The sequence below is a fragment of the Somniosus microcephalus genome, chromosome 10 (assembly GCF_052327205.1).
Source record: "Somniosus microcephalus isolate GS21.2 chromosome 10, FLI_Smic_1.0, whole genome shotgun sequence".
NCBI classification, from domain to species: domain Eukaryota; kingdom Metazoa; phylum Chordata; class Chondrichthyes; order Squaliformes; family Somniosidae; genus Somniosus; species Somniosus microcephalus.
The window spans coordinates 148171939-148186837 of NC_140996.1; the positions used below are offsets into that span (position 1 = coordinate 148171939).

The 14899-nt window shown below is 40.1% G+C and overlaps 1 pseudogene across 1 annotated transcript in view; it reads right to left on the reverse strand.

Annotated features, from left to right (window-relative positions):
* Nucleotides 1-14899, reverse strand: part of LOC147111748 (RPA-related protein RADX-like) — a 99554-nt pseudogene that overhangs the window by 40689 nt on the left and 43966 nt on the right. The window contains exons 4-6 of the transcript XR_015079673.1: nt 10727-10835; nt 8138-8229; nt 5131-5253 (exon numbers count right to left, since the gene is read on the reverse strand). The product of XR_015079673.1 is annotated as an RPA-related protein RADX-like (transcript). The remainder of the gene's footprint in view (nt 1-5130; nt 5254-8137; nt 8230-10726; nt 10836-14899) is intronic.

The window sequence follows — 14899 nt, forward strand, 5'->3', positions numbered from 1 at the left end:
GTTTCTGCTTGATTGCACTGGTTTTTTCAGCGCAATTCCCCTGATATTGGTATTACCTGGTGCAAAAGATTGTGGAATTTTAAGCCCAAATTGCGTTCAACGCTACTCGAGTTTCCACGATCTGTTGCGCTATTTTGAAAACATTGCGCTAGAAGCAGGACCCGCCCACAAAACTGGCCACGCCCCACGGTGAATTAATCAACATTGGGAGTTTCCGCTAATTGCACTTGTTTACAGGCCTTCGAGGAGGCTCCAAAAATTAAACTGGAACTTTTGGGCGTAAGGACACCAATAGATAAATTTTGAATGATTTTTAAAAAATTTACCAAGGAACTCACTACTGTACTAGAAAATCATTTTGTATATTTTTCAAGTAATTTTCAGTCATTTAAAATTGGATTACTCACTCACAGGTGGTGAATTGACACTGATTTTAAATCCTTATTTTTTGATATTAAACCCATTTTCAGCTGTATTAATCAAACTTTACCAAGTTACCACTCTTAAATATATCAAGGAATTTTTTTTTTTAAAGCAAATTTTAAAAAAATTAAATTTTACAACGCTGCCCAATTGCGCTGATTCATGGCAGGTTTTGCGTTGGGCAATATGCAGATGAGTCTGAGCGGAAACTTTGGGGGGGGGGAAAGAGAATACTTTTCAAAATGGGCGCAATTTGCGTCAGAATCGCAGATTGCGCCCAAAGCGGAAACCTTACCTCACTGTGTTTAATCAATAGACTATATGCAAAACTATGGTGTATAACATGGGATAACAATTCATGGTGAGATTGAGAAAAGTTGTACAAGTAATGTTTAAGAAATGTATTACTGCAATGTCATCTGAACTGCAAGATGTGTTACTGTCTTGGCACATATTGATGTATCTTGTACTATGTAGAAACTCAGTGATTTGCTACCACTTTTTTTTCCATCTTTGCCATTAAAGCAAAAACAAAGGGCAGGCTTCTGTGATTGAGGTAGCATATTACTGCTGGAGGATTGTTTATTTCACTGCCCAGTACTGAATGTTGCTAATTCTGAACTCGTCTTATGCCTTGTTTAATAAAACCTATGAAGTGCTACAAGATATATCAACATTCCAATAAATTATGAATTTAAATATACAATTTTCATTTAGGTCAAAATAGAGGTAGAAAAATTGAAAGAGGTTAAACAGGACAAGATAATAAAAATAAAATCAGGATAGGGAAGACAATAAAAGGAAAAATTGTGAAATAAAATGAATCCACACTAAAATGTATGTATATCAATGCCTAGAGTATAAGAAACAAAATTGGGGAAGCAGAACCAGTGATTAAAATAAAAATGTATGCAATAACAGTATTCCTTCAGAAAGGACAGGGAAGGAAGAAAAGGAGTGTCGTGGTATTAATTAGAGATAATATCATCATAGCAATATAGCATAAGGGATTAAATAAGAATTGAACTGGCCCAAACAAAATCCCTTTGGGTTGTGATAAGGAATAGCAATGGGTTTAATCACAATACTGCAACATATTAAAGACTGCCAAATAATGGGAAGGAAATTGAGGATGAAATCTGCAGACAGACAAATTAGAACTGTTTATTAATAACAGTCATAAATTTTAAGAGATTTCAATTCACCAAAAATAGACTGGTTCAGAAAAATGTGTTGTGATGAAAAAAGAGACTTTATTTTTGCAGCAATGTTCAGGAGTGTTTTCTCAGTCAATAAGTTGCTGCTCTATCAAGGAAGGCACTACTTGGCCTGTTTCTGGGAAATGAAGTGGAGCAGGCAGGCAGCTAAAAGTAGGGGAGCATTTGTGAAACAGTGACCACAACATAATTAGATTCAGTGGAATATAGAAAAGGAAAAAGAAAAGTCAAGGACAAGGATACTTGACTGGGAAAAAAAATGATACATAGCAACATAAAGAGAGACCCTGTCCAGGTAAAATAGATGGAAAAATGGCTAAACAGAACCATATATCAGCAACGAGAAATATTTAACCAGGAGATGGAAAGGGCACAAATGAAATCTATTCCAGGAAGAAAAATAAGGAGTTTGTCAAAAGTTAAGATTCCAATGACAACATGCATTTATATAGCGCCTTTAATGTAGAGAAAACATTCCAAGGTGCTTCACGGAGGTAGGGTGGAGGCGGGCAATGTTATGGAGGTGGAAGTAGGCAACTTTGTGATGGAAAATATATAGGATCGGATACTCAGCTGAGAGTCAAATGGGACAGCAAGTTGCAAATAGTGTAGCTCAGCCCAAGACAGTGGCCAGGGAGGGGGATGGAATCAGTGGCAAGGGTACGGAGTTTACAGTGGGGGCCAAAGACAATGGCTTTGGTCTTACTAGTGTTCAGGTGATGGAAATTGCAGCTCATTGAAAACTGGATGTCAGATAAGCAGTCCAACAACAGAGGCAGTGGAGAGGTTGGGAGAGATGGTGGAAAGGTAGAGCTGTGTATCATCAGAGAATGTGTGGAAGCTGACCCACATCTGCAGATATTATTGCCAAAGGGGGGCACATGAAGAAAAGAAATAACTTGCCTTTATATGATGCCTTTAATGACCTTAGGACATCCCAAAGTCCTTCACAGCCAATGAAGGATTTTTGAAGCATAGTTAAACTTGTAATGTAGGAATGAAAAATGGCCCAAAATGTTCTTGGTGAGGGGGCTCTGGTGCAGGGGCAGGAAGAAAAGCCATTGTTGAAGGTACTCCAGCTAAGATCAGATAGAAAAGTCCTATTTGACCCCGAGCAGAGCTTTTGACCCCCATATGCTCTCCATCATCAAGACTACCTACTTCCACGTCCGTAACATCGCTCATCTCTGCCCCTGCCTCAGCTCATTTGTTGCTGAAACACTCCTCCATGCCTTTGTTACCTCTAGACTCCACTATTCCAATGCTCTCCTGGCCGGCCTCCCATCTTGCACCCTTTAAACTTGAGCTCATCCAAAACTCTGCTACCCATACAAAAGTAAAATACTGCAGATGCTGGAAATCTGAAATAAAAACAGAAAATACTGGAAATACTCAGCAGGTCGGGCAGCATCTGTGGAGAGAGAAACAGAGTTAATGTTTCAGGTCGATGATGAGAGATCATCGACCCAAAACGTTAACTCTGTTTCTTTCCACAGATGTGCCTGATCTGCTGACTTTTTCCAGCATTTTCTGTTTTTATTTCTGCTGCCCGTATCCTAACTTGCACCAAGTCCCGTTCACCCATCACCCCTGTGCTCACTGACCTACATTGGCTCCCAGTTTGTCAATGTCTTGATTTAAAAATTCTCATCCTTGTTTTCAAATCTCTCCATGGCCTCGCCCCTCACTATCTCTCTAACCTCCTCCAGCTCTACAACCCGCCGAGATTTCTGCGTTCCTCCAATTCTGGCCTCTTGCGCATCCCCGATTTTCATCGCTCTACTATTGGCAGCCGTGCCTTCAGCTGCCTAGGCCCAAAGATTTGGAATATGCTCCCTAAACTTCTCCGCCTCTCTACCTCTCACTAATTGTTTAAGACGCTCCTTAAAACCTACCTCTCCTAATGTAGCTCAGTGTCAAATTTTGTTTGATAACACTCCAGTGAAGTGCCTTAGGATGTTTTACCATATTAAAGGTGCTATATAAATGCAAGTTGCTCTTGTTGTACGAGTGGAACTAAGTGAGGGTAGTACCACTGAGCAGGACAACGCACTAGATGTGCTGGAGGAGGATGGTGTGGTTGACTATGTTAAAGGTTGCAGAAGTCGAGGAGTGATAATGCACTATGGTCACAGTCACAGAGGATGTAATTTGTAATTTTGGTTATGGCTGTTTTGGCAGAGGCAAAAACCTGATTGGAATAATTCAAACATGGGAAGAATGGGCACGGATTTGGGAAGTGTCAACATATTCAGGGACCTTGGAGAGGAAAGAGTTTTGAGATTGGAGAAGTGGAGGGTGTTTTTTTTTTAATGGGGGCATGGGGGGTCATGAAGCCAATTTTGTAAGCGAGGGGACAGTACCTGAGGAGAGGGAAGCATTATTAGCAACTATGGAAACATAATAAAAGTTTAACAAGTGGCTTTAAACAGTTAATGAAATAAATGTGGAACTTATGCATCAAGTAACTAAAATTAGTTATCAGCAGAAAAAAGCATCAGTAAGCTCTGATATCAGCAGCAGAAGAAAAGACATTAAGTAGCAGACCAGAGATGGAGTCAATGGGCTGGATTTTCATTGAGGAGGCGGGACTACAACTTTCGGGGTTGTAGTCCCGCCTCCATTGAGTTGTAGCCAACCCACGCAATTTTGATTTGATTGACCTTGTTGAGCCCACCCAGCGGGCTCAGCAGGCCAATTAAGGGCCACCCGGCAACAGGTGACGTCACAGATTGTTATTTCATCTGTCAAGACCTTTTGACAGATGAAATATCAGCGTTCGACAGCTGTTTGAAGCTGTCAAACACTGACAATCTGTACTCTAAGTTAATTCCTTCCTCTCAGGATGATTTAGAGATCTCTCCGGAATAGAAAGCTGAATGCTGCAATTTTTGACAGATCGCGGCCATTCTGCTTTCTGTGCCGGTGAGATGAGGGACTCCAGAGACCTGAAGGAAGGATGGCTGTAAAGGTAAGTAAAGCTTCTTTAAACACACCAAACACACTTACCTCTGCACTCATGCACCATCACTCACCTGAACACCGGACATCTTGACCCCTCCAAGCCCTTCATCCCGACGGCCAGCCTCGCTAACTTGGCGTGGTTTGGAGCCGTCGGGAATCCCACATTTCACCAATGAAAATAGGGATTAGGCTAAAAACTGCCTGTTAACTACCTGTTAACAGGCAGTTAATTGGCACTAATCCCCTTCCTGCCTCGGGGAGGCGGGTCCCAGTGTGTGTCGGGTACCCGCCTCCTTTGAAACTGGCATGGAGGCGGGTTGGGTTCGAGCCCCCCGATTTCGGGATTTTAACCCCCCACACGTCTCCAATCCCGCCTCCACGGCCCAATGAAAATCCTGCCCAATATCTCTTGGGAATATCACATGACCAGTTGTCAAAGCTGCACTGGCCCTGTGAATTTATCCTGTATGGTTACTGTACAAACAAGAAATATGAATTTGTGACAAACTCTTCCAAGCTTCACTACCTGGATGAAGCTGTTCGTAAACTTCTGGTTGGGAAGTGCAATAAAGTTCCAGAATAAATGGTTTTGCACTAGTTTCATCTACCATCTCAACAAACCGTCGAACCCAAAAATCCTCACCGTCTTCTACATATATTAGAAAAAATGACACATGATTAGAAACTTTACAAATGTTAGTACTTCCAGAAAAATAGACTACTTTGTAGGATCTTTTTCATTCTTCAAATGACATCCATCCTTCACATACCATAGAAGTGTAAAAAATGCATTAAAATGTCATGATAATGCAGTTAGGCAATCCTGCTGCTATGCCATGTAAAGCTCAAATGCCTATAACATTGTGCCAATTTATTTTGACCTGAAGATAAACTCAATGTAAGCAAACACTCATCTCCAAATGAAAACTATACCTCTGCAGGGACAGATGGGTAGGATCATAGTGTGTGGAAAATTTTACAACGATCTTTCTTATTCATTCTGCATTCCGAACATTTGTAGGAGCATACCAAAGTAGCACAAATTTAGAAGGGTGAAAATCTTGTACACTGGGAGACGAACTACTGTTATGCCAAAGGTATCAAGTGTGCTGCAGTTAAATCTAGACAGTAATGTTCAATGTGTGAAGATTAATCCATGTACACAGCTTTGCATTTTTGATCAACTGGAACCTGAGTAAGGTATGCCCAGGCTGCAGCCGTGAAACTGGAGGGAGTAACCCTTCACTTCCACCTTGGGCTTCAACCCTGCAAGATGGCAGCAGTGTAGATTGTACCCATGCATCCAATTGGCTATCTGCTGCTTAGTCACTGGTTTTGCTTGGGTTGGGTTCTTGCACTACTGCAAATGCATGACTATCAATGCTGTCTAAACTTGTGTGTGGTACATAATAATTTAGGCCTTTGAGCAGCTACATGGTAGAAGCTACATCCCAGTTATGAGTTATGTAGCAGAAGAAACTATGGAACAATTCCTTGATCCAAATGAAGCAACTTTAGGCAAATACTCTGGGCGAGTCCTATGGACTGCCTATTTAGAATGAAAAATCAAATACAAGTGATCTATAATAAGGGCTTGCAGTTCAGAAATTTTGTAAGCCAAATTTAAAGCTAAAATTGTAGTTTTATTTATTCATGTGTTCAAAGAAGCTTGAAAGGTTGGCACAATAACTTGCGAAAAATTAAATTGAGGTCCCAGGGATGGAGTGAAGACCTAACTGGCAACAATTTCCTAATAGCTTACATAACCCAAATGCAAATCTGTCAAATGAAATACTGAATTAGCTGCAATGTGAACCTGAATACAACTAGTTTTATAACTAATAAAAATGAAAGACTTGCATTTATATTGCATCTTTCACGACCACAGGACATCCCAAAGCACTTTACAGCCAATGAGGTACTTTTGAAGTGTAGTCACTGTTATAATGTAGGAAACATGGCAGCCAATTTGCACACGGCAAGCTCCCACAAACAGCAATGTGATGATGACCAGATAATCTGTTTTAGTGATGTTGATTGAGGGATAAGTATTGGCCAGGACACCGGGGATTCCTGCTCTTTTTCGAAATAGTGCCATGGGATCTTTTACGTCCACCTGAGAGAGCAGACGGGTCTTGGTTTAACGTCTTATCCAAAAGATGGCACCTCCGACAGTGCAGCACTCCCTCAGTACTGTACTGGAGTGTCAACCTTCTGACTCAGAGGCGAGGGCGCTACAAACTAAGCCACGGTTAACATGGTGAACTGATGCTGGAGTCCAGAATATGCAGGAGATCATCCGATATAGGATTAATGGACTTAGTAGAACACTATTACCCCAACCTTTTCCATTTGTGTTATAAGCTCAATTAGTGGATTCCCTGTGGGAATTAATTAAGGCAGCTATTACCGAGGAGATGCTCCATGGGGGGGCGGGGGAGGCGGCGGCGAGAAAAAGAACAGGTTGAGCAGAAGTGATAGCATCAAAAGTTGCCCAATGGGGACTACAAAGAAGGCTGCTGCTATTAGATTTAAAGTTAAATAATAACTTTTTGCTGAGATTAATTGTGCAGACAGGGACCATACCTGGGTTACCCATTCTTCCTAGGTAGTGGTATGTGAGTAAAAAGCCCAAGACCATTCAAGATGCTTTTTTGGGTTAATGGAGGCCTTTTAATGCCCTTAGGGGTTATTTACACTTAATTTTGGCTTTCCCTGAAGAAGAAGAGGAGCCTAAAGTGTCACTAGTGCAATAGTATTGGGATTGCTTCAGCAATACTGTTTCGAATGGTGCCAAGACCTAGAAGCTGCGGGTTCCCTCTCTGAGGGAGTTCTATAATACTAGACCTCCAGTTACTTCCTTAAAAGGATTGGGTGTTTAATTTTGATGTATGTAGAGTATGGCACTGGTCAGTGCTGATGATATCTTGACAGCAGTTGGTGTTGACATACTTTCTGTGAACTCTTGGTATGAAAGGTACAAAAAGATCCATGTTGTCTGATGCTGCTGAGTTCTCAGCGTCAGCTGAAGTCAGGGATATTTTGGTGCTGATGTGTGTTCAGAGATGGCCAATTCGGCATGCCTGAATTTCTTAGGCTTACTGTGCTTGCCTAGTTTGTTCCAAATAATGTCAGAATCACAGTGCAGCCATTTCTTACTGCTGTGAACTAAAGATAAATTTAGCAAGTCACAGTATCATTTTTAGATTACAAGCACTTTTACAACAAATAAGAAATATGAACTGTTGCATTTTGCACGTATTGAAAGCTCTTGCCAGATGTTGGTGCAAACATGCCGATATATGCTTATCCTTAAAAGGGCAGCCTAGTATTATAAAAACAATCTGGGTCATACAATGTGAGAGTAGGAGAGCATATGCAGAACCACCTATCTTCAATGTCATCATAACATTTTATGTGAGTCATTGCACATGGTTTCAATGGAACCTTGACTAAGCTGTATGTCTACAGTGTGTGGAGGATGTAAATAAAGAATACTGAGTCTTTTCAAAGGAGCACTGTAAACATGTTACCCTTCTTTCTGATTCTTTCACATCTGCCGACAAAAGTGACAAGGCCTATGACATCGCAAACATAGGTATCAGGCACAGTGTCCAGTATATCCCTGAAAATAAAAGATGCTGCTTAATAATAATGAATAAGGATTCTCATATAGGCAACATACTTTGTACTTTTTACTTATAATATGAAATATCTAAGAGAATGTTAGTCAAATAGCCATGCCTATTTCAATTTCAATAGCACAAAATTTTACATTACTTCAGTTCCTGACAAAATTCATCAGCTACCTATTTAAATTGACAACTTAAAAAAATTCTTGGAAACCCTGTAATTTATTTTAAATTCTACATAAATGCTCATTAGAAAATTAGGACTATACTTTACTAAAGGGTTTTGCAAGTACTGTAAGTGTGACTTTTGCAAACTATAATGATAACTGAAATTTTCCTTGATGAAAATGGTTTTGTTAACTAAAACTATTTTTCTACTTAAGGCTAACTAATTAAGTTTATATATATTATTGAAGCATTGAATGCTGTCCATCCTATATTTGGTTTGCCCTTTTCAGACAACTGATGGTTGATTTTCAAAAAATATCAAGAGGGGAAACCACCAGTTTCAGGAGTCCAAATTCCATAAAGGGAATGAAAAACTCTAATAAAGGCTCCCAAAATATTGTACTTATAAGGACTGTTGAAAATTTTGGGTCTGCACTCGATATTCTCTCAAGTTCAGCATCACCAATTACTCCTGTAAGTGTACCTTGTATTAATTGTACCGTTACTGCCAAATATTTAGTTAAATGATAGCATGAGCCAGGGTTGTAGCAATAAGACCCCTGTTTTACATGCTAGATACTGTGATATTAGCATGTACCACTACATGTGCTTCTCTCTTCCATTGTCTTACCTCGCTGCTCAGGTAAACTGCAGGGTGAAAAGAAAGAGGGCGATTAAGCAACTCAGATAGCAAATAGAAGCAGCCTGGGACCACTGACCAAGGTGGTCAAACAGCAGACAGAGCTACTGAAGCAGCACAAAGAGGGTGGGAACATGTCACTGAAGAGTGGGAAGGAGTGGATGAGGCTTCTCCAACAGCTTGGGGAGGAGGAGATATCTGGTCAGGACCACTGCAGCACCAAGCGGAGTGGGCGGGATCTAGCAGGGCTGCTACAATACCACGGGGAACACAGCTCCGGTCAAACTTTGCAAATTCTAAAATGACACAGGAACATAAAAGAAAAAAATCTTCAAACATGCACAGCTGTGCTGAGGGGATGGGTTTACTGCCAATCGTAAAAACCCAAGCAGCCCTGTCTTTCAATACCAGAACCATTCAATTTCAGTTTATTTTTAAGTGCAGTCATCAGAGCACAAATTCACAAAAAAAAGCAAATTTTGATAGATGATGAATCTGCCTTATCCCCCATGATTTTGCTCAAATTGTGACAAAACTAGGAAGAGAAGCATCTGAAGCTGCTGCAAGACAGAATTGTATTACCAAGGAAGATCCCCATTCCAGCTTAATAGAAACATCTTCCCTGAGAGGGCTGTTGGTTACAGATATTGTTACTTTGAATTAATGTTCATATCTCCTTTTCCCAGAACTTCATGCCAATACCTATGGGTTGTGCAACCTGAGACCAAGCTGCATTAGCCAGCTTTTGGAGGAGACAGTTGATGACTTGAGGCTGATAAGATCCTGTAAACTGAAACTTACATTTTGAATTAAACTTGTAATGAGCAAAGATTAGAAAGTGTAGTCAACATTCTCTATGAAAATTTTAGCTGAGATTTCAACTTCATATTTTATTTCAACCAAAAATTACAGTCCCTTTGCCTTAAAGTCTTAACAAAAATTTACAAAAAAATTAGGGATATCTATTGACAAGAGACAGGCCAAGATTAAAAGAATATTGGCTAAACAAATTTTGATTTAAAAAATGCAGATAGAGACATACACAGAAAGGAATATGTGTATTTGAAAGCACCTTTTGGTGATGTGTGCAATAATTCTTAATTTGAATCAAGAACTGGATTGAAGGTAATAAGATTACGTACTGAGTGAAATGATCAAATACCTCATGAATTGGGGAGGGAAATTTTTCATTGGGGGTGAGACAACTAATTGAATGGTAATGATGTGGGGATGGACATGAATTCTAGAGTGTCACTTCATTAACTTTGGGGATCATGGCAATTTTATACAGGCTTTTTCTCAGATGAAATTTGGTGGGTAGATGCCATGATAGAGTAGACTGTACATTGTCTTTGCAAGCAGCAAGCTTGAGGACCCTAATGGCCTTTTCTCATTCCATGCTTTCTTATGTTCTTCATTAAAATTGCAATCCCTCATCAGTTTAGATATGAAACGCTATGCTCAATTAATATTACTGTGTTCCTTGTTTCCTTAACAATCATTTCAAATTACACTGACTAGACACAGTTACAAAACAAAGCAGTAGGCAAAGAATGACATTTATTTTAAATTAGCTGAGATTTCAACTTCATATTTTATTTCAACCAAAAATTACTTATTATCCCACATAATTAGTGAGTGAGTGAGTACACATATAGAAAAGCATAGTACTGGTAGGTTACCGTGTAATAAAATGATACTTAATATCAGGAAGCCTCCACTCAGGCTTAACTTGTTTTGGTGGAATAATCTTAATATCAGCTGCAGGTTTCCAAGGGTTCAAAGAAATATCTGAAATACAAACAAAATAGCTACAACTATAACACACGTGTTATACACCTATTTAACGTTAAACGACTGAATTTCCCTTCGAATTGCTCACAAATGAAAATAGGTGAAAAACTGTGTTGCGCCTCATCCACAGTGGGTAGACCAAATAAATAAATTTATGCCAATATATTGCAGTTATAAAATAACAAGTGTGTCCCTCACATGGATCAATTACTGAAAAACATGCACAATATATATTAAATCTATTTTAAAAAACTCAAGCCGGCCCACATTAGCGGTCAGCACCATTTGACTTCCTGTTGTCACGTTTTCGTCACATTTATAATGTCAACTTTTCTGTTATAAATTCCTATGTTCATTTATAATGGAAAAGACTTCTGTAAACTCAGATTGTGCTATTTGGCCACTGATTTTTTTCTTCATCTACCATGTTTTCCCCTTAGTAAATGAAATTTTGAGTGACCAAAATTAAGGTTTAACCAAAATTAAAGATATACATATTTCCACAATACAGTAACATGATTAAATTTATCAACTGAATTGTCTTTTGTTTCCTTTAATGCCTTCATCGAAATTTTAATTGAAGGCCTCAGCCTCTCCCAAAAGCAAAGGCTTGGAGTTGCTATTTCACCCAGAACTGTGTTACTACAGTATAAGTTAAATTTGGATTGTGCAGTCTGAGCATGTGCAGCCTACCTAATGTTCTAGGATGTATGAAAATTCGTCAGTCAGTTATACTGAGAAAAAAAAATTGTTTAGCTTTTAGCAGTTTTTCTAAATTATTTGAAGAAAATAAAACATTAATCAGTTAAGAGTTGGAAACTCCAGTTGTAATGTAGCCAGGGAGAGTTTTCTTCCCCTCCAAAGTCAGATGCTGAATGAGATGGGAGTCAAAGGAGGGTTGGCAGAATATGGCTCATGAGGGATGAAAGGAAGTGATAGAAGATGGCTTTGCCAGTAATTGAGACCATAAAAATAGATTAGCCACTTAAATCAATATTTAAGTATTTCTATGTGAGTTGGCAATTGACATTTGTTCAGCAATCCAGCTAGAGGTGACCCGTCTTCTCTCTTTTTATTGGCAAGACAAAAAGTGAATTTAAGGTGCCCATCCAGCCAGCAGTAAACAAATGAAAGTGGTTACCAACTACAAAAATGTCATAAAAAGTATATAAAAATATAATTGGAGAGAATACAGATCTCCAAATTGTCACGTCACTGACACCAGCTGTGGAGCTAAGAAACAGCAAGGGGCAGAAAACATTGGTGGGAGTTGTTTACAGGCCCCCAAACCGTAGTTGTAATGTATAAATCAGGAAATTAGAGGCGCGTGTATCATGAGGGACTATAATCTACATATAGACTGGGCAAAACAAATTTGCACTAATAGCATTCATGGAATGTATACAAGATAGTTTTCTAGATCAGTATGTTGAGGAACCAACTAGGGAACAGGCTATTTTAGATCTAGTATTGTGCAATGAGAAAGGGTTAATTGAGTTTGAAAGTGATTTAGTTAAATCCGAAACTAGGGTCTTAAATCTAATCAAAGCAAACTACATAGGTATGAGGGGCGAGTTGGCTAAGGTAGATTGAAAAACTACATTAAAAGATATGACAGTAAACAAGCAATGACTAGCATTTAAAGAATACATAATTTACAACAAATATACATTCCTTCAAGGCACAAAAATTCCACAGGAAAAGTGGTCCAACCGTGGCTAACAAGAGAGGTTAAAGATAGTATTAGATCAAAGGAAGAGGCTTATAATGTTGCCAAAAAGAGTAGTAAGTCTGAGGATTGGGAGGATTTTAGAATTCAGCAAAGGAGGACCAAGAAATTGATAAGGAAGGAGAAAAAAGAATGAGAATAAATTAGCAAGAGACAAAGGGGTCGATTTTCGTGGAGCCGCCAGGCGGGGTTTCAGGCATGTGGGGGGGGTGGGAAATCCCGATTTCGGAGGTCCCAACACCATCCCGCCCAAAACCCCGCTCCACGCAACTTTCAGAGGCGGCAGGTACCCGCCCTGCACTGGGACCCGCCGACCCCAGGTGGGAAGGGATTAGTGCCAATTAACTGCCTGTTAACAGGCAGTTTTTAGCCTAATCCCTATTTTGAGGGGTTTCGTGTGGGTTTCCCGACGGCTCCAAACCACGCCAGGTTAGGAGGAAGGGGCCGAAGGAGTTGGAGGGGTCGCGATGTCGGTGTTCAGGTGAGTGATGGGTGCATGAGTGCAAAGGTAAGTGTGTTTGGTGTGTCTAAAGTGTGTAAAGAACTTTTACTTACCTGTACTTACCTTCACAGCCTTTCTTCCTGCAGCCGTCGGGAGCCCATCACTCAGCTGCGATCTGTGAAAAGTGACAGCCTTCAGCTTTGAGTGCCAATGTGAGTTCTAACTGAGTCTGTGCAGAAGGACTCATGTCAGAACTCAGACTGTCAGTGTTTGACAGCTTCAAACAGCTGTGAAACACTGATATTTCATCTGTCAAGAACTCTTGACAGATGAAATTGCCGTCTGTGACGTCACCTGTTGCCGGGTGGCCCTTAACAGCCTGTTAACAGGTAGTTAACAGGCATTTAAGAGGATTATCCCCATGTTTCCAGCAGAGGTGCAGTCTTCCTGACGTCGGAAAACCCCGCCAGGGTCACTGGGGCTGCAGTGGGTCTGCGGGGTGCAAAAGTGCGCTGTGAAGGTAAGTAATGGGTGTAAGTGTGGAGAGGTAAGTATGTGAGGTGAGTGGAAAGTGATAGAAAATGTTTACTTACCTTTGTTTCTTCCTGCAGGTTTCAACAGATGGGGAACCGGAGAGTCCCGCATCTCCGTTGCAGAGATGACAGATGGCTGCTGCATTCTCAGATGCAACATTACATCTGATTTCTGCTCACAAAAGAGGTTTGATGAGTCTTGAATACAAGAACTCATCAAACAACAGAGAATGTCAGTGTTTGACAGCTTCACAGAGCTTGGGTGGGCTTAACAAGGTCAATCAAGGGAAAATAGTGTGGGTTGGCCACAAGTTGATGGAGGCGGGACTAAAACCCGACAAGCAGCAGTCCCGCCTCCAACGCACCATTGACAAATTCGCCCCCTTTATATCTGTATCTGAAGACACAAAAAACATTCTGAAAATAATGGGGAACCAAGAGTCTAGAGAGAATGAGGAACTTAAAAAATCAGTATAAGACATAGTTCTGGAGAAATTAATGGGACTAAGTGGCAACAAATCCCCTGGGCCTGACGACCTGTATCCTAGGGTTTTAAAAGAGGTGGCTGCAGAGATAGTGGATGCACTGGTATTAATCTTCCAGAATTCCCTAGATTCTAGAACAGTCCCCAAGGATTGGAAGGTAGCAAACATAACTCCGTTATTTAAGAAAGGAGGAAGAGAAAAAACAGGGAACTATAGGCCAGTTAGCTTGACATCAATAGTAGGTAAAATGCTAGAATCTATTATTAGGGACATGGTAACAGGGCACTTAGAAAATCATAATATGATTAGGCAGAGACAACATGGGTTTATGAAAGAGAAATCATGTTTGACAAATCTGTTAAGAATGTTTTGAAGATGTAAGTAGTAGGATGGATAAGGGGGAGCCAGTGGATATAGTGTATTTGGATTTTCAAAAAAGTATTTGATAAGGTGCCACACAAGAGGTTATTACACAAATTTAAGACTCGTGGGATTGGGGGTAATATAGCAGCATGGATTAAGGATTGGTTAATGACAGAAAACAGAGAGTAGGAATAAATGGGATTTTTTCAGGTTGGTAGGCTGTAACTAGCGGGGTACCGCAAGGATCAGTGCTTGGGCCTCAGCTATTTACAATCTATATTAATGACTTAGATGAAGGGACTGAGTGTAACATATCAAGTTTGCTGATGATACAAAGTTAGGTGGGAAAGAGGAGGATGCAAAGAGGCTGCAGAGAGATATAGACAGGTTAACTGAGTGGGCAAGAAAGTGGCAAATCGAATACAATGTGGGGAAGTGTGAAGTTATCCACTTTGGTAGGAAAAACAAAATAGAATATTTTTTGAATGGTGAGAGACTGGGAAATGTTT